Genomic DNA, 23,673 nt, shown 5'->3' with positions numbered 1-23,673 from the left:
CACGGCTGCTACTCTGAAAGCTTCCACGAGTGGCATTTAACCCTTAGGAACAAAACATATTGTTTGCAGTCAAACCTCTGAAACCCAACTCACTTCAATTGAGCTCCATGTCCGTAAATGAGGGCAGAATTTGACCCTCAATATTCAGTGGCAGAGCTGCTATCTTTCTGTTGTGCATAGCTTGCTTCAAATGGATGCAGAGGTACATCTGTGGAGAAGTTTCTGAAATAGCTGTTTCTCCTGGGGAATTCTACGCTGCTTGTGAATTGCCAACCAAGCAGCAAAGGCTGCAAACTCTTTTTCTATACAGGTGTTTGTATAGTACTTTTAAAAAATGTTTTCTCCTAAGCACAAAGATCAATGTAACCATGCTATTAAGAAAACATAGGGAATGAAAGGTAGTTTTAAAAATTGGTATTATATTTCTATGGCTGAGGCTTGGGGGGGGGGGAGGTGTTGGGTAAGGAATAGAAGATTCCCACTTCCTTCTCCCCCCACCCCCATCATATTGTATCACTTAATTTATATAATTGCATTCTAATATTTTCAGTATTATTCTCTACCCCATTTCTTATGCAGCCTAACTGTGTTTGCTTCTGTTACCCACTCCCATTGAATAGTGCTTTCCTTAAGCTCTCCCACCCACTCCCTTGCACACGCCTTACTCCTTGTGAGCCTCCTCCTCTCCCCCAGCTGCTCATGTTCCTTATGTTAAACTAGAGTGTGAAATTAAAACCCTGGCTTTATCTTTGGCAAATTGAAATGATTATTACACGGCACCCTTGAGGTCCCTGGCACTTTGCAGGGAAAAAAAAAAAAAAAAAAAGGATAATCGAGGGAACTGATCTTACAAACACTAACCACCAGACACAACTGTTAACATGAGTAGGCTTCACTAGGGCAGTTTGCAGCAGTATGCATTACTCCTTGCACCAAGTTTTTGCAGAACCAGGCATTTAAGACATAAATCACGGCTGGCTATCTGCACGTGACCCAAAGGTGAGTCAGAGGGCAATAATTTGCAACACCTCTATTTAGGGCATAGCACAATTCTCCCACCTATCCCCCCTGCACAGCCAGCTTTGCTGGTTGGCCCATGGGAGGGAGGGAGCTAGCTATGATTTCACCTATGTTATTCTTAAGGCATGGAGAGCTGGTATTTAACCAGTTATTTCTGTTTAAACATTACAGAAGTCTAACAGCAACCAGTCTGGTGTTGACTGTAGCCTACAGCTCCCTGAAGTCCAGAGCCCCACCTTCTAAAATGGAGGGTGACTTTGCTCTTTGCAACCATACCCACAACCTTGTTGCTCTGGAGGGAAGGGATATATCTGTGTGTAGGTGAGCATCACCCTGGAACATGGATTCCACTGTATGCTGGCAGGGTTGGATTAAGGCAATCCAGGGTCCTAGGCATACCATGACATGGAGCTTCCCATCCCACTTGGCAGGGGGCCCCCTCCTCATCCAGAAAGGCAGGGTCAGCAGCGTAGGCCCTTTTGAGCCCCCCCTCCCCCGGAGTGGCAGTAGGATGGTGTTAGCAAGGCCTCTCAGAGCAGTGAGTCTTGTAGTTAGCAGCCCATAGAGATGTTTGAGGCAGTCCTTATTGCCCACTCTAAGTGGTCAAAAACCAGGAGTCCTCAAAATAAAACTGTAAAAACCAAAACAAACACACACACCCCCAACACAAAACTGATAGGGTTCCTTTTTTTAGGCTTTTGAGCCCATTTTCAAGCTTTCCCTATAGTCATTTGGGCTAGAATTATTTTTAAAATGAAAACCGAGATTCTTTCCTAATCACAGGCTTCCAGCAGCTGGGGATTTAAGACTCACAATAAAATTGTGAATGGTGGCAACAATGGAGTTCACACTTCTCAAAACTATTGTTTCAGGCTCTCTGCAGACACAGAGAGACAGACATCAATCACTCTATTGGTTGCACTCCAGTCACTATCTCAAGGTTTTCTTTTCAGCTATGTGGGCTAGATACTTACTATTTTTTTAAACAAAAAGTTAAGATTCTGCTGTCAGCACATGACTCCAGAAAGCTGAGCCCCATGTTATGTGCTTATGCCTTCATGCAGCCCCACAATTTGGGTAGCTTTTTCAGGGCCAGGCAGGGTGTAAAGAGAGTCTCTCTAGAGCACCTCCCTAGTGGGGCTGAGCCCCCTCACCACATCCAGTTTCCACCACAAAGTCAGCCTACTGGTGGCCCCACCTTGAGGAGCCTGCTTACTTCTCAGTGGGGAAAAAAATGCAAAAGTTCAGGTCAATACAAATCAAGTCCCAGAATCAATAACAAGGCCAAAAAAGAAAAAGAAAAAGTCTGAGGCCCCACCTTACTGCAGGGGTGACTGAGTAGGAGTTTTGCTGGAGTCCTCACGACTGGGTAGCCAAGTCAGCACATCCCTATGGCTTACTCCTGGGGCCTGCTGGCCTCATCACAGAGCTTTGAGGTTTCTGACCTAAGCTTCTTCCTGCTGTTCCAGGAGCTCCTCTAGCCAAGTTCTTCATGGGGCACCTTCCTCCTTTTAAAGCCCTCTTCCCGCCCACGCATGACTGACAGGGCCAGAGGGACAGGAATACTTTAGTACACAGAGCCTCCCAAGCTCCTTCCCTGTGGGTATGGGGTTTATACCCTGTCTCCCTATTCAGCTGTCAGGACCTGTCAGGGCTAGTCGCAATCTAGCTGTAAGGACAGATAGTAAACAACAGGGGAAGGGACGGGGAGACAGTAGGGATAGGAGAGTTACCACAGTTCCTTTTTAAATTAGCATATTGCTATTTGGAGGGAGTCACATAAGAGGGCAAGCTAAGGAACAAAGGGAGCTGTCAAGGCAAATTTGGAGGTGAATGAGGGTGCATAACTGACAGGGACAGGGAGGCAGTGCTAAACATGGAGTTGTAGTTAAGAAGTCACTTGTGGGCGGAAGAAAACAGCTCAGTCTCACAGTGAGCTGAATTGGGAGATCACAGGTGTGAGCAGGGAGACAAGGTGTATTTCTATAGCAATTAGCCACTGTGGTCTCAGTAAACAGCCTGTGACTTCTATTACTACTGAGAGCACTGTGACTACTAACTTAACTGTTACTTTGTCCTACTTTCTCTCCCCCCTGACTTCTGTTTGTTTGTTCACCTGTTACATATTGCCAGACTCCCAGAGTGGAGCTCTCAGGGGCAGGGACTGTCTTTATATTATTTGTATAGTGCAGTGGTTAACTGAAACATAGTTTGAGGTGAAATTTATCACATAGCCATGCAGTCAAAATCTTGAAATCCTCCTTGAAACCTTATTGGCTATGTTCCCTTGGGAAGCGTAAATCTTCCCTCTTCTTGTTGCTGGGGTTTTTTGTAATTATTATTAATTATTATTTTATTTTTTGGCTCTGCTGCTGGAAATCTTCCCCGAGAGGCCTCCACTCCCTATAAATGCAAAGGGAGCCCTGCTATTTGCAATACTGTTATAATGACTTTTTTTGGCAGGCCAAAAATAGCGTCAGGGCCATCTTGCAAGAGCCTATATTCAGTATTTCTGATTTGTCATTAAAGTCTTTCTGAATGCTAAACTTTCATTGCCAATTAAAACAAACTAGTATCCCAGTGCTGGTCATTCACTTTGTCCATGTCCCTATGAACTAAATGAGGTTCTATTATTCCTGTTCCACTGTGATGCAACAGCAGAATTCTACTCTGGGAAAGACAGTGGTTCAAAAGGGGCTGGAAGATAGACAGATGAAACTAGGAGGGAACCTGGGGAAGAAAGGATGATTGATCTTTTCTTTGCTCTCTCACTCTTGGGAGCCCCACTCTTCAGAGGTGTTGTGTACCCATATCATGGAACAGGCCCTTGATGTCTACTCCACTATCTTCCAAACAAGAACAGATTGATTCTGGAAGATCTTTAATAGCTCTTTAAAGAGTGCTTAGTCTTGCTTGGATCAGTGGTTCATTCTTGGGTGCTTTTGCCAATTAAATGAAATGTAAGTTGACAGTGTCAGGAAGGTATGCTGTGAGGAACTAAATATTAATAGTCCTGTATAACAAGATAGAAAATTCAAGATGGATGACTGGAAGAAGTCATACAGAAAACAAAAGAAATACAGTTGGTCTTGAATGTAGTCATTTGTTCTTCCCTGACATTTACACTGAGTGGGAGCATAGATCTCAGGCCCCACAAAGGTGAACAATGAAAGGAGACAGATTCAGCAGAGAATTTCAGTGTGCAGAAAATACTGATGCCAACTTTGCCGGGTACAAATTTGAGACTACTGTAACCTTTGAGCTCTGATTGTAAAGAAATGCTATGCAGCCCAATATGATGGATTACCATGGGGATTACCGGCAGGCAGGGGGGAGAATAACATCATGAGTTATTTTGTTTTCAGTTCAACATTTATCTTTAAATATTTTTGCCTCTGAATTAGTTTCAATAAAATCTGCATCGCAGCAGAGGGACTCGTGGAGCTCCTTCAATAAAAAAGTCACTGTGTGTTATACGATAACACTGAACAGACTCCAGACACTCCATTTTCTTATCTTAGATATACAGTGCAGCATAACTCAAGCAAAGGGGAGATGTTAATGCATCTGTAACACTAGGTAACAGAAGCAACAGTAGCATGTTAGTGTAGTAATAACTCTCACATGTGGAATATCTGAAGATGGGTTTTATTGAATTCAGTTTATTTAACCAGGATAAACCCTTGAGATATGGATCTCATTTACAAGATGGTGTTGGCAAGAAGGCAGATTATTACAAGCACATGCAGAAGATAAGTATAAAACAAAGTGAAAGGCCTGTTTATATTTTTAATTACCATCCTTTCATTACCAAAAATGTTAAGTGAAAAGAAAAGCATTAGAGATAACTATTACTTGCATTATTACAGAATAAAGGCAAAATATTCCACTGTGTTGCATTATTCTGTGCAGGGCATTTCCGACAGGATCCACTGTTCTGCATGCAGAACAAATACAGAATATGCAACTGAATTCTGAATTGCAGAGAAGAGATTTGGATTGGAGATAGTTAATCTCTAACTTCACCTGCCACTGAAATGCAGCCACTTCTGGGCAACACTAACCAACAGTTTAGGACACGATGTCAAGGAGAATACCACACTCAGTTAAAATTTCAGGGAGAATTTTAAAAGGCGGAATTTATGTATCCAAAGTGGAATCTGACCAGGATTAACACCAACTCTTGCTAAATATACCACAGAATCCACTCAGGACTTTACTTTTACATTTCACACAAAAGGCATTAAAACACTTTGTTTACATGAATGCATTTATTGAAATGGTTACCTTCTAAGTGGCCCCGAAACAGATTACTGACCACATTAAAATGATATGTGGTATGCTGGCATTCAAGACTGTAAGGGGTAAGGGTGCTTTTCTTTCAGTGTAATGCAGCTTGATAATCAAATGTCTCTGATAGGTAAATACAACATCTCTCTTGTATTAAAGAGTTATTATGTTGTGTTTACAGTATATTCTCTTGGGCTGTAGTTAACATACTTTAAATACTCTTAAAGGTAATGGGCTGCCTGCCAATGACATCTGAAGACTAGCAAGCTGCATAGTTTTCTTAGATGTATAATTCTGAGTCTGTTTTTTGCTCTTCCTTTGAATTTTAGATTTTCACCCTACCTGTGCACAGAACATCTATCAGCAGAAATTCAGTAGGCTTCTCACCTCTCCTTACTTTGTTGATCTAGACTTCTAGAGAGAAGCTGACTTGGCCAACTAGTCCCAGGCAAGGGGAATGCTGTGCTAAATATAATAGCAAATGATCTTGCTATTGCTAAAGTGGATTACAAATTTTTTATTCAGCAGTAATGTAAATAGAAGTACAATAATGTTATGATAACTCAACATTATACTGAAGGAGAATTTGCACCAGCATCTACTGTATCAGTAAAGCCAATAGGGCTTTCCTTTGTTTGCTTCTGGAGGCATTCCTTAAGGTTAAAGTGGAGCACTGGGGATCAGGGGATCTGTGTTATATGTTCAAGCTCTTTCACTGGTTCACTGTGTGACCTTGGGCAACTCATACAGAGGAATATTATCACCTGGGTGGGAGCCAGACTCCCTGTTTGTAAGTGGAATTTGCCCCCAATTTTGTGTCCACAGTTCAAGTGTGTACAGAAACCTGAGTAGGTGGCCTTCTAACTACCTGATTTGCACCCACAGCAAGAAATCAGATGTAACTAATATTTGCATCAACAGTTGAATTGCAGGTGCAAAACGTCAGGTGTGAATTGGAGGCTTCTAAAAATGTACCCCTTAAGCTTTCTTTCGTCTCAGCCTCTCCATATATTTTTGCCTCTGAGTTGTAGTATCGTCTGCTAGGTAGCTGAACAGAAAGCAGCTGCTCCTGTAATTACACTTTACCTGAGACTGATGCTTTATTTCTCCAGTAGAGGGTGCTGTAAACCTCAATAAGCTTCCCAGCTGTTTTTTTCTACCTTTTAAAATGCAGAATGTTACTGTGGGTTGGGTGTGGGTCCATCACAGCTATCCATGTAATTTCTCAGGGATTGCTGCGGGGAGGGGACTATAGCTAGTGAGGACTGTTCATCAAAGCTGCAAACTCACAAGCTTTCTTGCCATTTAACTTGATAAGTGTGTCTCTGTTAGATGACTGTCTCTATCCATTAGAGTTGGGTGAATAATACAAACCATTTGCCATGAATATTCATTGGAATTTCTAAATGAATTTGCTTGGCCAACTGTATTTGCCCCTTTGTGCATTTGCTTTCTATGAACATTCAGGTAGTGCAGATTACTGGCACAAAAAGTTGTGAAAAGCAAATTTGGGGGGGAAATTTCAGTATTTGCTCTGGAAGTGCTTGCATGCTCATCCAGGCCTCCGTTCAGCAACATACTTAAGCATGCGCCTAACTTTAAGCCTTGGTAGTCTCACTGAACTTACTGAAGTGAACAGAACCAATGTCGTATGTCTTTACTGACAAATCAAAACTGAGCAGCGCAGACTGAGTTGTTTAGAGTACTCAGGATCAATCCACACAGTATAAAATTTAAAGAGATAAAAAATGAAGAAACCACAACTTGATCACGAATATGCAACAAACAGAAAAAAAAAGGCTACTTTTGGTTGTTATGAATTATTCTCTCAGCTCTGGTCCCCGTGAAGGCTGCAATGAAAAGAAAGTCTAAAAGGAATGCTGACAGTTGCACCACTAAAAATAATTCTGAAAAGTCAGGCTTAGTCTGAGAGGACCATGTCACATTCTCCATCAGAACATGATAGTTTGCTGTGTGTGGCTAATGCATAGTGAGCAATGCGGTGTCAGGGGAGAAGGTTTGTCTATTACCACCTAGTCTGTAGGTTTTCAATAAAAGTCACTGAATAAATTGAAGTTATTTCAGATACAGCAGTGAGGGAAGCTTTACAAGCACCTACATAAACAGATCACAATTTTCTCAAATGTGTACTATTATGCTGGCTCTATGCCTGTTGTAGAGATATGGCTGCTTTATGCTCTCATTGCTGTATAGGAACAGCTGCTAAGGAGTGGGGTGGAACACAAGATCGAGCCCATTGTGTCAGATGAGGCCAGGATAATAAAGATTCATTATAGGAGGAACAATAGTGGCCCCTGTAGTAAGATTGCCTAATATTTCCCATGATAAAAAAAAAATTCCAATCACTTTTTGCAGCAAATATTTGAAATTTGGCAGGGGGGTTAGTTCTGCTGCTAGGGAGGTGCCTTTTGCTCCCTCTGTGAAAATTTATTCAGATTTGGCTGTGTTACATGCTGTTAAAAATAAAAACAGCAAAATCACCATTTGCAGTCTGTGAAGGTCTATAGAACTTGCAAGAGAGTTGCCGCTCAAATCTCTGATCATTCCATTTCCACTGAGCATGCTCCAACCCCACTGAACTTCCTTACAGAGCCCACCACATTGAGCATGCTACTCTACATCTCCTTGTGTTATGCAGAACCATAGGCACAACCACCAGAGAGCCATATATTCTAATGTCAGAAGAGACCATTGTGATTGTGATCATTTAGTCTGACCTCCTGTATAGCACAGGCCATAGAACTTCCTCAAAATAATTCCTAGAGCGATCTTTTAGAAAAACATCCAATCTTGATTTTAAAATTGTCAGTAATGGAGAATCCACCACAACCCTTGGTGTCAATGGTTAGTTACTCTCATTGTTAAAAATGTACACCTTATTTCCAGTCTGAATTTGTCTAGCTTCAATTTCCAGGCATTGGATTGTGTTTATACCTTTCTCTGATGGATTAGAAAGCCCATTATTAAATATTTATTCTCCATGTAGGTACTTACAGATTAATCAAGACACCCCTTAATTTTCTCTTTGTTAAGCTAAATAGATAGACTCAAGGAGTTCTATCACTAGTAGGCATGTGTTCTAATTCTTTAATCATTCTTGTGGCTCTTCTCTGAACCCTCTCAAATTTATCAACATCCTTCTTGAACTGTGAGCACCAGAACCGGACACAGTACTCCAGCAGCATTCACACCAGTACCAAATCCCGAGGTGAAATAATAATCTCTAATCCTATTCATCATTCCCCTGTTTATTCATCCGAGGATCACATTAGCTCTTTTGGCCACAGTTTCACACTGGGAGCTTATGCACAGCTGATTATCCACCGTGACCCCCAAATCTTTTTCAGAGTTGCTGCTTTCCAGGACCAAGTCCCCCAGCCTGTAAGTATGGCCTACAATCTTATTTCCAGATCCATACATTTAGCTGTATTAAAATGCATAATGTTTGCTTGAGCCCAGTTTACCAAGTGATCCAGATTGCTCTGAATCATTCTTTACCATCCTCTTCATTGTTTACTACTTCCCCAAGCTCTGTGTTATCTGCAAACTTTATCAATGATGATTTCATGTTTTCTTCCAGGTCACCAATAAATAGCACAGGGCCAAGAACTGGTCCCTGTGGGACCCACTGGAAATAGACCCACTTGATGACGATTCCCTGTTTACAGTTACATATTGAGACCTAGCAGTTAGCCAGGTTTTAATCCATTTGATGTTGGTGCCACGTTAATTTTATATCATTCTTTTCTTAAATCAAAATGTCATTTGGTACCAAGTCAAATGCCTTACAGAAGTCTAAGGGTAGGTCTATACTTACCGCGCGGGTCGACGCGGAGAGTTCGACTTCTCGGAGTTTGAACTATTGCGTCTAATCAAGACACGATAGTTCAAACTCCCCGTGCACTCCGGTCGACTCCGGAACTCCACCACCGCGAACGGCGGTGGCGGAGTCGACCTTGGAGCCGCGGACTTCGATCCCACGGCGTCTGGAGGGGTGAGTAGCCCGAACTAAGGTACTTCGACTTCAGCTACGCTATTCGCGTAGCTGAAGTTGCGTACCTTAGTTTGACCCCCCCCCCTTACTGTAGACCAGGCCTTAGCTGATTGCATCAGCACTATTCCCTTTATGAACCAAACCTGTAATCTAATAAATAAAAACAAGTTAGTCTGAGAGGATCAGATTTTCCATATATCCATCTTGATTTGCTTAATTACATTACCTTCCTTTAGCTCTTTATTAATCGAGTCCAGTATCCACTGCTCCATCTTGCCCTGGGAGTGATGTTAGGCTGTGTTGTGGGGCTGGTTCACTCTGGGGAGGATGTTATAGCTCTATGGCTGAGTCCAAATGACCTCGGGTCAGTGTGGCCTAATAAGGCAGGCCTCCTTTTCCAGGGCTGAGTGGCCTAGTAGCTAGAGTCAATAAGGCAGCCCTCCTATTTTGGGCTGGGTGGCCTAGTGGCCAAGGTGGAAATCGGCTGCCACCCAGGGGTGGGTGGTGGCCAGGATAGGGGGACCTGGGCCCTTCCTGCTCCACCAGGTTCCAATTTACCCTTTTTAAAAATTGGCACAACATTAGCTTTCTTCCACTCTTCTGAAACTTGCCCAGTGCTCCAAGACTTATTGAAAATCAACAATACAGCAAGCTCCTCAGCCAATCCTATTAAAACTCTTGGATGCAAGTTATCTGCATCTTCTGATTTTAAAATGTCTAACTTTAGTAGCTTCTGTTTAACATCCTCCAGAGATACTAGTGAAATGGAAGAAGTGTTATCACCATGTGATGAGACTGCATCCTCTGTTTTTATGCAAATACAGAAGAGAAACATTTATTGATCGCTTCTGCCTTTTCTGTATTATCATTGATAATTCTACCATTTCCATCTAGTAATGGACCAATACCATTGTCAGGATTCTTTTTATTTCTAATATATTTTAAAAACTCCTTATTTTCCTTAACTCTGCTGCTCATAGATTTCTCCTTGTGTGCCTAGGCCTTCCTTATCAGTTTTCTATAATTCCTAGCTTCTGATTTATACTCATATCTACTTCCCTTTTCTATTTGTTTATACACACACACACACACACACACACACACACACACACACACACTCACTTACAGCTACCTTCACTTCCCCGCTAAACCATATTATTTTTTTAACCAGCAGAGCCTACTTCCTCAGTTATAGAACTGTGTCTTTTTGGGCATCTAATAAAGTGTTCTTAAATATTTCCCAATAGCATTCATATTTTTCTGATTAAATTCTTCCTCTGATTTAATTCAGACAGAGGTGGTGGAATAGTTCATATCCACCGAGACAGTGGGTGTAAGTGGTTAAAGTAAACTCAATCTACAGTTTGATCAGATGGAATAACACTGCTTTAGGGACTTTCCTTAAGAGGACAGCATGCTCAGGCTCATGCTCTAATACTTTCCCCCAAGTTTTGGGAAACAGGCTAAACTATGGGCCCCTTTTTGATTTTTAGATGAATGTGACCTCCTCTCTCAGTTACATGAAACAATAGGCGCATATGAAAATCGTGTCACCCACAATTGTCCACATGGCCAAGTTCAACAAATTAGCAGCCAGCAATTTTAATCAGATATTTAATCTTTCAACCATGTAAGTGAGATTTTGTGTTTACAGTGGCAATGGGCCAGTTTAATTTCAGAAAAGAAAGATTGCTAGCCATGTCCTTGAAGCTAGGAAGCCTGAGAGAAGTGTCTCTCTGCTAATCAGGTCCATCTGACCCACGGCTCACATGAAGGCTGTCACCATTGCCACTTGCTGCTAGGTGCTGGCTTATTCTCTAGATTTGTTTTAAGCTTTGAGAAACAAGGGCAATTGTCTCTTTGTCTTCAGCTACGTTGTTAAAAATTGCCCAGTTCATCCAAGGATAATAAAAAACAGAAAAATAGAAAGCACTGATGATACCATAGCATACATTTACATGTAATTCAATACATTATTGATGCACTCCTACTATATCCAACTACTGAATGTTATATGCCAAACTCTGGATCACCATGCAATGGTGGCTCAAAGAGATGCACAGACACACTGCAAAAACAAAGTAAATATGCATCCATATTCTGTCTGTCTCCTGTTCCTCACATGCATTTGCATGTGTACACGTGTTATTTCTGCCAGGAACATGACTAATTTGCAAAGACCCAACGTGTAAGAAGTGTGTGTGTGTGTGTGTGTGTGTGTAAACATGCAGACCATTTCCATGACTCCAAGAGCACAGTCCACAAACCCCCTCTTTTGCTGAGGGTCTGCACAGTAGCATCTCTATGGGTTTTAAAGATTGTGAGGTATTCAGATAATACAGTAACAGGGGCCATATAAATAGCTGGCTGGCTGGATCCATTTAGAGGAGTCAAAGGTGGGACAACTAATTTCCATTGGGTTACGTTTTCTGGCAAATGCCTGTGCAGAACACTTGCTGGAATTTGGTATCCAATTTGACTTCCATGATCAGCCTGGAAATATACATTTTCCCCCAAACAATACTTGCTATTAGGGCTGTATCTGCAGGGATTGAGAAGGGAAAAGTCAATGGGCTGCAAAGGGAGAGCTCTTCAAGCAGGATTGAGGGGTGAAGAAGCTGGCAGTTTCCTGGCAATGGCTCTGGCCCCCTACAGCATCTCCTCCTTTCAGCAGTTAAAGCAGCAGCTGCTAAGTAGCTTGGGGAGACACTGGAGCTCTGCCTGTTTCTCCTTGGCCAGGTGGGATCTTTTGAGGTCACTTACCATGAAGGGCTTCAGAACTGCTGCTTCTAGGGTGACCAGACAGCAAGTGTGAAAAATTGGGACAGAAGGTGGGGGGTAATAGGTGCTTGTGTCAGACAAAGCCCCAAATATCAGGACTGTCCCTATAAAATCGGGACATCTGGTCACCTTAGCTGCTTCCTGTCTTACCAGAACCACTTACAGGAAACTGCCGCTGGTTCTGCTGCTGCTGTCAACAGCATCTGCTTCCTGAAGAAGGACATCGGAGAGAAGGTTAATGAACGTTCTATCATTTAAAAATTAAATTAAGAAAAGACAAAGATTGGTTCATGATTGTAAGCAACCCTTCAGGTTTATAACAGTCTGTGTCATTTTTGGTAGGTGGTAAGGAGCAGGGTAAGAAAATGATACCCACACACTTCAATTGCAGCTGGTGATCAATTTATGATCAGAAGCAGGAGGTACAATAGTTCTTGTAGTATTTATCTGAGCAGTGTCACTGCAGATACTATTTTTACTCTGATAAATTAGAGATGCTCTCATATCAGACCACTGGGTCCAAAACCTCCTGAACTTTAGGAAAGTGTAATTCTCATCAAGATGCAAATGCTATGGCTTGGGCCCTTTTTATAATTTGCCCAAAGTATAAATCTGAACATCCTTCTGCTTTGGGAAATCTTGAATTATGATTTGAATTTTGATCTGAACTTTAAGACGTGGTCCCGTCTCTTGAACAAATGTCTAATCGTTTAAAAATATTTTTTTATGCAAGCACAGCCTTCTTGGCACAAATACATTCAGAACCAAAGATTTAGTTTTAGCCAATCCATAGTTCTAATGATGAAAAATCAGTTCACAGCTGTGCAGTGGGCAGTTTTTCTGTTTCCCATGCAACAAGTAGATGCTGGGATATGTGTTTAAAATACTCACACTCAGTGTAACCATGGGGAGGCCAGAACACTATACACTGTATCTGTATTAGGGTTTTATAGTGCTGAACAACACTCTGGTATCCAGGCTCCTTCCACAGAAAATCAATAGCAATAGTAAGGTCCCTAGTGGACTTCAGGGCATCTCTGGCTATTCTGCCTCTTTAAGGTGTACCACTCCCTGAGGTGTTCTTCCATTTTAGGAAGGCTGTATATGCAGCTCCTATCTTGCTGCTCTGACACAACTCTTATGATTTCTGTGTAAAGCATACTACTCCACAGTCCTCCAAAAACGCAAATGTTTCCTGTGTTCTTAATTGCTGCAATTTAATTGCATTTGTTGTTCACAGGACTATGATTAATGTCATAACAGGTCTGTGGACATTCCTGACTTTACCTTGACAGTGGAACAACAGTGGTGACAAAGAACAGGTTAAGACATAATGGACCTCTCGTTTGCAAGATATCAGCCTTGTTATTCAATTATTATGTAATCTTATTCATGGTTATTACCATCTGGGTCCTTATATTTCATTTTAGAACTGTGAGAAACGTAGCCTCTGAGTAAACCCATATTAAACACATAGACTGTATCCATAACTCCCCATGCAATGAGAACAAAGATTCCCATAATTAACATTCTGTGTATGTCAGAGGTCAAACAGAATGTTGTCTTGCCCAGCCCAGTTGCTGATGGGAAGCTAAAAGATGATTAGTTCATTTGCATACAGCAATGCTATTGGTTAAAATTAGAGATGGTCCAAAAGCACAACATTTGGATCTAGATTTCAAACACCCTAAAAATCAGATCCAGAATTTTGGTTTGATCCACTACAGAATTAAGAGCCAGCTTTCTGTGGAGCTTTAAAAACCTGTAACAACTGTTTGCTACACAGGGCTGGCTCCAGGGGTTTTGCCACCCCAAACAGCCAAAACAAAAACAAAAAAAGCAGCGATCGCAATCTGCGGCATTTCAGTGGGAGGTCCTTCTCTCCGACTGGGAGTGAGGAACCCTCCGCTGAATTGCCGCTGAATAGCTGGACCTGCCGCCCCTCTCCGGAGTGGCTGCCCCAAGTACCTGCTTGCTAAGCTGGTGCCTGGAGCTGGCCCTGGGTGTAGCACAATGGGGCCCTGATCTTGTCTGGGGGCCTTAGATGCTACTGGAATATAATAATAGCAAGCAGTCATTTTGAATGATAGCATTTTATGTGCTATTTACTACAGAAGCCATATTTCAGAAGCATCAAATGACTATTGGGATGAGTGGTTACAACAATTCCATTTCACCAAGAATTCCGTGGTTGATAAATGTGTTTTTATTCTAATACAGAATGAAAATGAGACTGTTCTCATGAAAAAAAACATGAGGGAGAAATCCATCCCAGAACATTCAAAAGCCAGCTACTTAGAGCACTCTTCTGGATGTAGGACCCCAAATTTCAAGTCCCTCCTCTCAATCAGGCAGAGAGTATCTTACCACCATTGGGTCTCTCTCGCTCTGCCCAGAAATTCCATCTGGGAGCTAAGAAACCTTTATAATGTAATTTTGGATGGAACAGCATTTTTAAATGGAAAAAATGTCATCTAATTATTTTGTCCAGCTCTTGTTACAAATTTTGCATCAGTAAAGCTATGTGACTAGCACTGCCATCTAGCCACCTCTCTTCCCATGGATAACATCCCTGTGGTAACAACGATGACTTACATGAGATATGTGAGAAGTATTTCATGTATTTTTGCAGTCCTTGAATGTGATTTAACAGCAAGAAGCGCTAGAATCATGTGATCGGCCAGTTCTCTGTGGACCACCAGAAAGTGGTCCATGGACCATGCGTTGAGAACTGCTGCTCTATAATGTACTGTAGTGAGAGTAAAGATAGGCAGATCTGTCTGTCTAGATTCTTATGTGGTTCCCATCAACATGATGCTTATATCTGAAGTCTTCCCAAAACAAATATATAAACACATAGGATAAATAGGTTTGAGTACGAGAAACCTCTGTATGAATCAGTATTTTCTCTAACTCAGTGACAATCCTTTGATGCAGTTGCTCTATGACTAATATCTCTCATTTCATTGCTACCAGACAAAGCAGCATTAGCAGCTCTAAAGATTTTCTAAGATTTTTTTTGAGAATAAGATGATTCCGGACCCAGGCAATCGTCCTTTGAGGTTTACGTCACCCTCTGGTGTTTTGCCCATCAAAATATAGCCTGCTTCAAAGAAATGACACAGCCTCCAGGATGGCAAAGAGCATGCACTGGGAGGGAGTTCTTGGATTTCTGACTGCTTCATGGGACATATCCTTGCCCCAAAGAGATTCAAGTTTACCAAGAGTCCTTGGGTTCCCCCCCCCTGCCCCATTTCCCCCGATACACAGATTATAACAGGGCTTGGCAATGTCACTATAAGGAGGGTTTCTACTATGAGCTGCCTTTTAAGGAGTTCATCGATGTTTTTATTTTTACTTTTAAGACTGAAACTTGACATAAAAGTACTTGGGACAGAAATGTTACTTTCTTTTTATGTTGCACTGCACACAATACATATTTCCCCCTCATTTCAGATGCTTTATTTGTCACTTACTCTGTGTAGAAAACAATATCTTTATTAAAAACAAAACAAAAAACAAACTATTGGGCCAGATTCTCAGGTGGTGTAAATCAGCATATATCTATTAAAGTAAATGGAGCTATACTAGTTTATGCCAGCAGAGGATCTGGTTCTAATGCTTTTTAAAAGGCATGTAACATAGCCCACTGGTCTAGGTAGATACAAATTGCAACTCATTGCAGCAGTAAATCAAAAAAGCTGAATCAAATGTTCCTTGCTTTCTTTCCTTCTTGGATGTTCAGAATCCTCATTGCTTTCCTTTCTAGATGAAAAGGTTTAAAATAGGAGACTATTTTGTCTGACAATCTTATGCTTCACTGGGAATCAAAGAGTGAGAATGACTGCATTTTCTTTAAGAATCTTGCAGCACTCTACCTTGTGAGTGACCTGATCAAGGGATAGTCATGGCTTGCCTCAGCATCTCATTAACTGCATTCACATCCATATAGACTTTAAGGTCAGAAGGGATCATGATCATCTAGTCTGACCTCATGCACATTGCAGGTCACAGAACCTCACCCACCCATTCCTGTAATAGACCCGTAACCTCTGGCTGAGTTACTGAAGTCCTCAAATCATGATTTAAAGACTTCAAGTTACAGCAAATCCACCATTTACACAGTTTAAACCTTCAAGTGATCTGTGCCCCATGCTGCAGAGGAAGGCAAAATAAATCCCAAGGTCTCTGCCAATCTGACCTGGGGGAAAAATTCCTTCCTTAACCCAAATATGGTGATCAGACACTCAGCATGTGGGCAAGACCCACCAGCCAGGCACCTGAGAAAGAATTCTTTGTAGTAACTCAGAGCCCTCCCCATCTAGTGTCCTATCACCAGCTGTTGGAGATATTTGCTAATAGCAGTTGCATGCTGTTGTATGCAGTCTCATCATACCATCCCCTCCATAAACTTATCAAGCTCAGTCTCGAAGCCAGTTAGTTTTGTTTTTTTAACCCCAATTCTTTCTTTGGGAGGCTGTTCCAGAACTTTACTCCTCTAATGGTTAGAAACTATCGTCTAATTTCAAGCCTAAACTTGTTGATGGCCAGTTTATATCCTAATGGAAAATGTTGCTTGTGTGCCATAATGCCATTCTGCTAGCCTTGTGCATTCTCCTTCTTTAATCTTGTTTTCTATATTCAAACAATTCAATGAACCCTAGACACCCACCTTCTGGGTGTCTTGGGATAAGTAAATTTAAATAAATGTAAATGGCTACATAAGCTGGGAGGATGTTAACTATTTCAAAGATTTTATCTTGTCTTTATTAGCAACATTTATTTGCACTGAGTTGTACGAGAGACTGTGTTGTATGCATATGATCGTTGCCCCTGATTGGAAAATGATTGTTGGTTTAAGTCTAAAGGGATTGCTTGATGTTTGGTGAGAAAACAGAGTCATTCTTGCAGTCTCTTCCACTACTGATATAAAGAGAAGAACAATTAAGCAATGGTTGCCCAGAGTCATCTTCAACTTATTCAACCCCTTCTTTGGTATGTGCTTGTTTTTCCTAGAAGGAAATTTTGTTTGGTTTTTGAGTTGATCATTACCCTCCATTCCTGGCCAGGGATGTTCACTACCTTCACCCCCTGCTCTTGCCCCTCTGTAAATCTAATAAAACCTGAGTTAAACACAGTAAGACAGGAGAATGATGACTTGGAGTGCTTTAAATGAGAGACGTGCTATATGACTTTAGCATGCATGTGGTCCTCAGCAGAAACACCAATAGAATAAAAGTTCTTCATGTGTAGAGGAATCAACTTTTTCACTAGCCTAGACAAGGTGCAAAAGTTTATATTAAGATATGACACCATGTTAAAGCACTTTTAGAACAAAATGTAGTTTTCTCTAGGAAAGTCCTGAGAAGGTTTCAAATCTCACTGTAGAGAAAGCCTGATTTGATGCCATAAACATAAGCAGAACCTGAAATATAACAGATTTATATAATTCTGCAGTGGATTTTCAGTAAAAATGAGGACAAACTCAGTTAAGATGGCAGGCTAGAAAGCTTCACAGACTTTGTGTCAAACATTAGGGGCTTCATCAAATGCAGGTGAGTTTTGCAAATTCTTCCTCCCTCCCCAATAATTAAGCCATGTTTATCTTCATGGAAATTCAATTAAAAACATATTATTCAACCTGTGCTACACAGATACGGAAGAAAACAACAAAATATAAAGTTATCTGCAGCTTGTTCTGTGTAATAAATAGGACCTGACCAGGCATCTTAGAAATGGGACAGCTGCTAGATTGCATTACAAATGAATGTGCCACCCACAGAAAATACTGAAAAATGCATTCAATTAAGAATTTAGGGCCATGGAAATCACTTATCCCCTGTTAAATAATAAAAATAATTACCCTACAATAGTGATAGTATTTGTTACCAACCATGGTCCTGCTGTTCCCTAATTATTTTAAATGAATGCATTTTTACTGACCCATAGTTCTTTGTAGTTATACCTAGAAAAGGCCCCTGGTATTTGTCAGAGAAGTTCCTAATTGATTCCTCTGTACTTAGTGTGCTTATTGTTAATCTATCTTGCTAAGAGCTGAGGGCTAACACATTTAGTTAATCCATGAGAGGTTTTTATTCCCCTGAAGAAATGTGAAGAGAAGTATTCTGTTTGAATGCTAATTAAGATTCCTGTTTGCCCCAAAAGAGCATAAACCAAGCCATCAAGGAAAATGGGAGAAAAATTATTATTGCGGGTGTAGTGGGGGACACAGTCTCTGGAAAAAATACAAGAGAAGCTTTGAACTAATTCATTAAGCACTTATTGAACTGTTCTGCTGCAGGACTGGAAGCTCCTTGGACCAAAGTTAATTATTTCTTTACATATTCAATGGGATCCTGATACAGGAGAAAAAACAAGCTACTTTCACCATGCAAGAGTGATGACATAAATTGTAATGTGCCAGCTACAGGCAGGGCCAGATTAAGGCATAGGCACTGTAGACCAGTGCCCAGTGGTGCCTAGCAAGTACCTATGGAAGAAGAAGACGACAAAGAAAACCAATGAGCAGTGACAGCCATGTCTGACTGCTTGTCTGTAGGTTGGTAGTGAAAGGCGTGACTCTCGCTTCAACCATCTCAGAGCCTGCATGATGGAGGCCTGATGTAGTCTGGGAATCTCAAGAGAAATAACAAAATATCTTGAAAGAACATCCACTGAAAATGCAGGAGGAACATAACTGTCATTGAGATATTTGTTTAAATGAGACTCTCAGATGTTTGCAAAAAAGTGTTAACTCCCTGTGTTTCTTTCCTTCTGGCAGTTTTGTTGGAAGATGAACGGATTTTACAAGTGATCTGGTAGGGGGTTGGTACTAGCAGGCCAAGCTGTCCTTGCACTAAACAGATGGATGTGTATGATGCTACTGATTTCAGTATTTTTTTCACTCTCAGAACTCCATGGTGAATTAATGCTTTTTAGATAACAACATAGGAACGATGCTCTACTTATGCTTTTATGACGTGTTATAGACAGTATGGAAAGAATCAACCTTGCTTGCCATTTATTTGAGTCTCAGTGGGAGTGATCATATGTGGATTCCCTGTGTGTGAGTGGGCTTTATCATGAACAGGCCAGGTAGCAGACATAGCCATTCGAGTAATAATGTTAGCAAGGCTCCTTTCACTTCCACAGCTTTAGCTAGATCTAGTGCAATACAGGCAGCGAAAGAAGGTATTGGTGGTGGATATAATCTTTTCCATCTCTTTTTCCAGTGAGCACCCAGTGAGTAACAAATGGATTATTATGTTAAACATGAGTCTAACTCTAATAGTGCACATACATTTTAACTTCAGTGAAAAGCTCTTGGCATGCCAGGTAGGTGGAATGAATAAGTTAAATTCCATGCATATAGGGATAGCAGGTTACTATGTCAGAAATTCACTCCAAGGATGTGAGAGTAGTTCTGGCCTCAGTAAAGAAAGCGTTATTAAAAATGTAGAGCCAAAATTATCGATGCAACCACTGAATATTTGCTTGCTTATGCCAACAGTGAATTTACAATTGAACTTAATTGCCAACCTTTTTACTAATATACTTCAACAAGGTAATCCTGAAAAATACCCTCTAAAGCTATGGCGCCAAAATTGCCAGTAAACTGGGAAATGTCTGAATCCTATATGAAATGGCACTACTTAGACTGCTTCATTATAAATGGGGGGAGGGAGGGGAAATCCCCAGGGAGTTGCAAATAATAAATAACTATTATTGCTGTTACATAATAGTAGAATAAAAATGAGGCAAAAAGTAAAGGACTAAGTATCTAATTTCCAGCAGCAGCCTTCCTTCCCCTTCTCTCCTGCTCTCCCAGGGGATAGCAGTGCAGGAAGGCTAGGCACAGTGCTAATGCTACAGCTAGCAATGTCTGCTGTGGCTCAGAATGAGGCGGCCTGGCTCCTTGGCTGTGTTTGTTGTTGTTCGTACGGCTCAGGAACTTGGCAGGAGCAGAGCAGCCAGTTCCCACTTTTAGTCCCACAGTCAGGAAAGTCTCACAGCCTGTGGAGGAGACAGACTGACTGAAAAAGCACAGCCAGCTCCACTGTAGATAAGTTAATGTACACAGAAGGGACGTAAATTACCACGACCCTCAGCAGCAGGACATTGGCCAGGGCCTGTCAGAAAGAGGACAAACGTCGGCAGGCTGCGTGTCTCCCTGACATTTACCTCCAGATAGAGCAGCCTTACTGCCCTACAAGGAAGGACCTCTTGGAGCCAGGGTTTCCTTGAAAACAGCTGCCTGTCCCTGACACCTACAAGCTAATGCAGTTTTAATCAGGGGAATTAGCTAAGGGCGGTGGACTGTTTTCCCAAACCATTTGCATGGGGGGCAGCGTTTTTTCTTTCCCTTTGTGACTCTATTGACAGTTCCATTATGTTTCTTTATCTGGACTAAATTTTTCCTTTTCTCCTCTCCCCTCCTCAGGGAATAAAACATCTTATCTCCACCCACCAAGCCCTGACGACACCATTCTTTCTGTTTGCATAGTGACATCACATTCCAGTGCTCCTCACGTCCCAGAAATAACTGAAACCATAAAGCAAACAGGAAAAAGACCCTGATGCATGCCCTGCTGTTGCCTTCTGATGAGTTGCAGCCATATATTTCTGATGCAAGAGGCACATCTAAATATATAACACACTACTAATAACGTTCTGACCTGCTATAGCGCTTTCCATCCGAGGCTCACAAAGTGCTATACAAACATTAACAGCTTGAGCCTTCTGTGGCTCCATATTAATACTCTCCATTTTACAAATGGATGAAAGTGAAATACAGTGAGTTAATGAAGGGCACAGAATGGGATAGTGGCTCTAACCACTAAACTACACCCCCTCCTTATACAAGTTTCATCATCTTGAGGCATGAAGCTAGATTAATAACAAGGAATAATGGGCAGAGAATAATGGGAAAAATCTATATAAGGCCACCATTTGTCACACAGAATAGTGCCTTGTAACACACACAGTCAGTAGCACTAATTGTGAAGTAAGGTACTATTCACCACCGTGGCAGTACTGAACCCACAGAGATTTCATTATTATTATTATTTTTATTCATTGTAAGGTCCATGGCTAAAAGGCTTAAGGGATGGAGGTCTGCTCAGGGAGTGGACTCTGGTTTGGGAATGGGATTTAAGATTAAAAAAAAGAGAGGGCTGAAGGATCTGCTCTAGTGACCAGGAGCTCTAGCCCAGGGAGCAGGCAGGCAGTCTGCCCAAAGGTTCTGTGGTGCTCTGGGATCTTCATCTGCAGATTCTGAACCATCTGTGGAGGGATTCCCTGGGACCCAACCACCCTGACCCAGTGGTGGTAGCACACATCTGACTTCACAGTGTGGCCTGAGGGACCAGCTGCAGTGGAGCTGATATCAGGAAAAGGAACCAGGTAGCTGCAAATTGGAGTAGAACTGGCTGGTGAAGACTTCATTGAACTGGAGCAGATCGGCAGAGGACAGCCATCCTCTGACATCCCGGCTATCAGAGAGTCTAATTGGATCCATGAGTGGGGTCTTAGATGGCTGGGGTTTCTTGTATGACTAAGTTCTGAACCTCAACAAGCTGAACAATTAATCCATTGGAAGTGGGGTGTTGGCCACACTCCTGATACACTGATTGAGTTTTGCTCCTTTGAGTGTATGTAAATATATACATTTGGTTATTGTGTTGCTTTTGTTTAGTTTCCCCCCCCCCCTTTTCCTGCAAATAAAAAGGTATTTGTGGTTCCATGTTCCCACAGTCTCCTGCATGCCTGTCTGTGAGGAAGAACCACCTGGAAAGCTGATTGAGAATGTTCTATTTTAATTTCCCAGAACTGCTCTGGTTAGGGCTCAAGCCATTGTTCTGATTCTAGAAAAGGATCTACAGGAACCTGGTCATTGTTGCTGCCATTGGCACCTGGCAGAAGGATTTTATTATTAATTAGTAATTATTATTATCAATATTAATACTGTTAGTTACTGCCTAGGAGCCCAAGTCATGGACCATGACCTCATTGTGCTAGGAGCTGTACAAAAGCCTAACAGAAAGTTAGTCCTTGCCTGAAAGACAATGAGCAATTCAGCAATGTCCCCTTAGAGCTGGTGTCACCAAGCAAATTCCTGTAGCTCTACACTGCTGTGGAAACTGAGCCTGCACTTGCATGGCTCTAGAATCCAGGGAGCACAAAAGTGGCCTACAGTGGAATTGTGCCAAACCCAGGAGTCTGGGCCACAATATTCAGTAAACACTATTGTAAGAAGGGACCAGGTCTTCCTGTGGGTGTGTTCATAGTGCAGTAAGGCACTTACCCTGCATAGACCTTTGGGCAGTAGTGCAAGACATATAACAAACAGTAATAATAGTTATGCATTCTGTTTCTCAAGCCCTCTTCACCATTTAAAGATACATTTTTCAAAGTCAGCCAACTCACTGCCGTACCATTGCATAACACTAGCACACTTTCTAGGCTAATGCATGTTCTCATCTCTTTCAGGCTGGAACACCCTCCCCATTTTCCCCCCAAACACATTCACGATTATGGCACTGAACATCTTTATCTTTATATGTTGTTTTGAGCACACCCACTGCTTCCTGGCTTTAAACAGTTATGGGCTAGATAGAGGTTTACTGGCATCAGCTGGTGGTTTCTTTACAGCTGCTTTAAATCATGCTTTTTATTCAATGAACATGACATGACTTTGTGTCAGTTGGATGGAGAGTAGAGCTTAATGTCCCAAAACTGAGTCTATTTCTAGTCAGAAGCCGGAATATGAACAAACATCTTTGAATGTTGTGGGGTCAGCAGGGTATAGTGACTGGGGTTACTCTGTACCGTAAACCCAGGGGGCCTGTACCATGCCCGGTGTACCGTGTCTCAGAGACAAGCAGTGTAGGTGCTTCAGCAGCTAGGCCTTGAAGGCGCTATCCCTGGTGGGTCCCCATAACCACTTAGGCACAAGTGGCTAAGGGAAAGATGGTCACTAGGGATGGCAGGAAAGGCAAAGGTTGCTAATACCAGGGCCGCCTAGAGGATTCCGGGGGCCCGGGGTATTCGGCGGTGGGGGGCCCTTCTGTTCCGGGACCCGCCGCCGAAGTGCAGCCCGGTCTTCGGCGGTAATTCGGCAGAGGGGGGGCCCCCACCGCGGGTCTTCGGGGCACTTCGGCGGCGGGTCCCGGAAGGAAAGGGCCCCCCGCTGCTGAATTACCGCCGAAGACCGAGCTGAACTCGGCGGCGGGTCCCGCTCCATCTTCGGCAGTAATTCGCCCGGGGGGGGGTGTCCTTCCGCCCCGGAGCGGAAGGACCCGCCGCCGGCGAAGACCGGGAGCAGAAGAAGCTCCTGCGCCCGGCCCCGCAAGAGTTTTCCGGGCCCCCCAGAGCGAGTGAAGGACTCTGCTCTAGGGGCCCCGAAAAACTCTGGTGGGGGCCCCTGTGGGGCTCGGGGCCTGGGGCAAATTGCCCCTCTTGCCCCCCCCTCTGGGCGGCCCTGGCTAATACTCTAGGTACAGAGACTTAAACAGTTACGGTTCAAAGTGAGGATAGCAGTAAGTATTTGGGTTTCAGGGGCAGTATAA

The 23,673-nt window shown here is 42.4% G+C and overlaps 2 long non-coding RNA genes across 2 annotated transcripts; both read left to right on the top strand.

Annotated features, from left to right (window-relative positions):
* The first annotated feature begins 12,255 nt into the window (after positions 1-12,255).
* Positions 12,256-13,466, top strand: LOC120398396. The gene is made up of 3 exons (XR_005594350.1): positions 12,256-12,340; positions 12,449-12,528; positions 13,370-13,466. It is a non-coding gene; the product is annotated as an uncharacterized LOC120398396 (long non-coding RNA).
* Positions 13,467-18,339: 4,873 nt separating this feature from the next.
* Positions 18,340-21,801, top strand: LOC120398395. Its single transcript, XR_005594349.1, has 3 exons — positions 18,340-18,665; positions 19,339-19,441; positions 20,547-21,801. It is a non-coding gene; the product is annotated as an uncharacterized LOC120398395 (long non-coding RNA).
* Positions 21,802-23,673: the final 1,872 nt, after the last annotated feature.

The sequence above is a fragment of the Mauremys reevesii genome, linkage group 2, assembly GCF_016161935.1.
Source record: "Mauremys reevesii isolate NIE-2019 linkage group 2, ASM1616193v1, whole genome shotgun sequence".
In the NCBI taxonomy this organism is placed as follows: Eukaryota; Metazoa; Chordata; order Testudines; family Geoemydidae; genus Mauremys; species Mauremys reevesii.
This window is presented reverse-complemented; position numbering and strand designations above follow the sequence as displayed.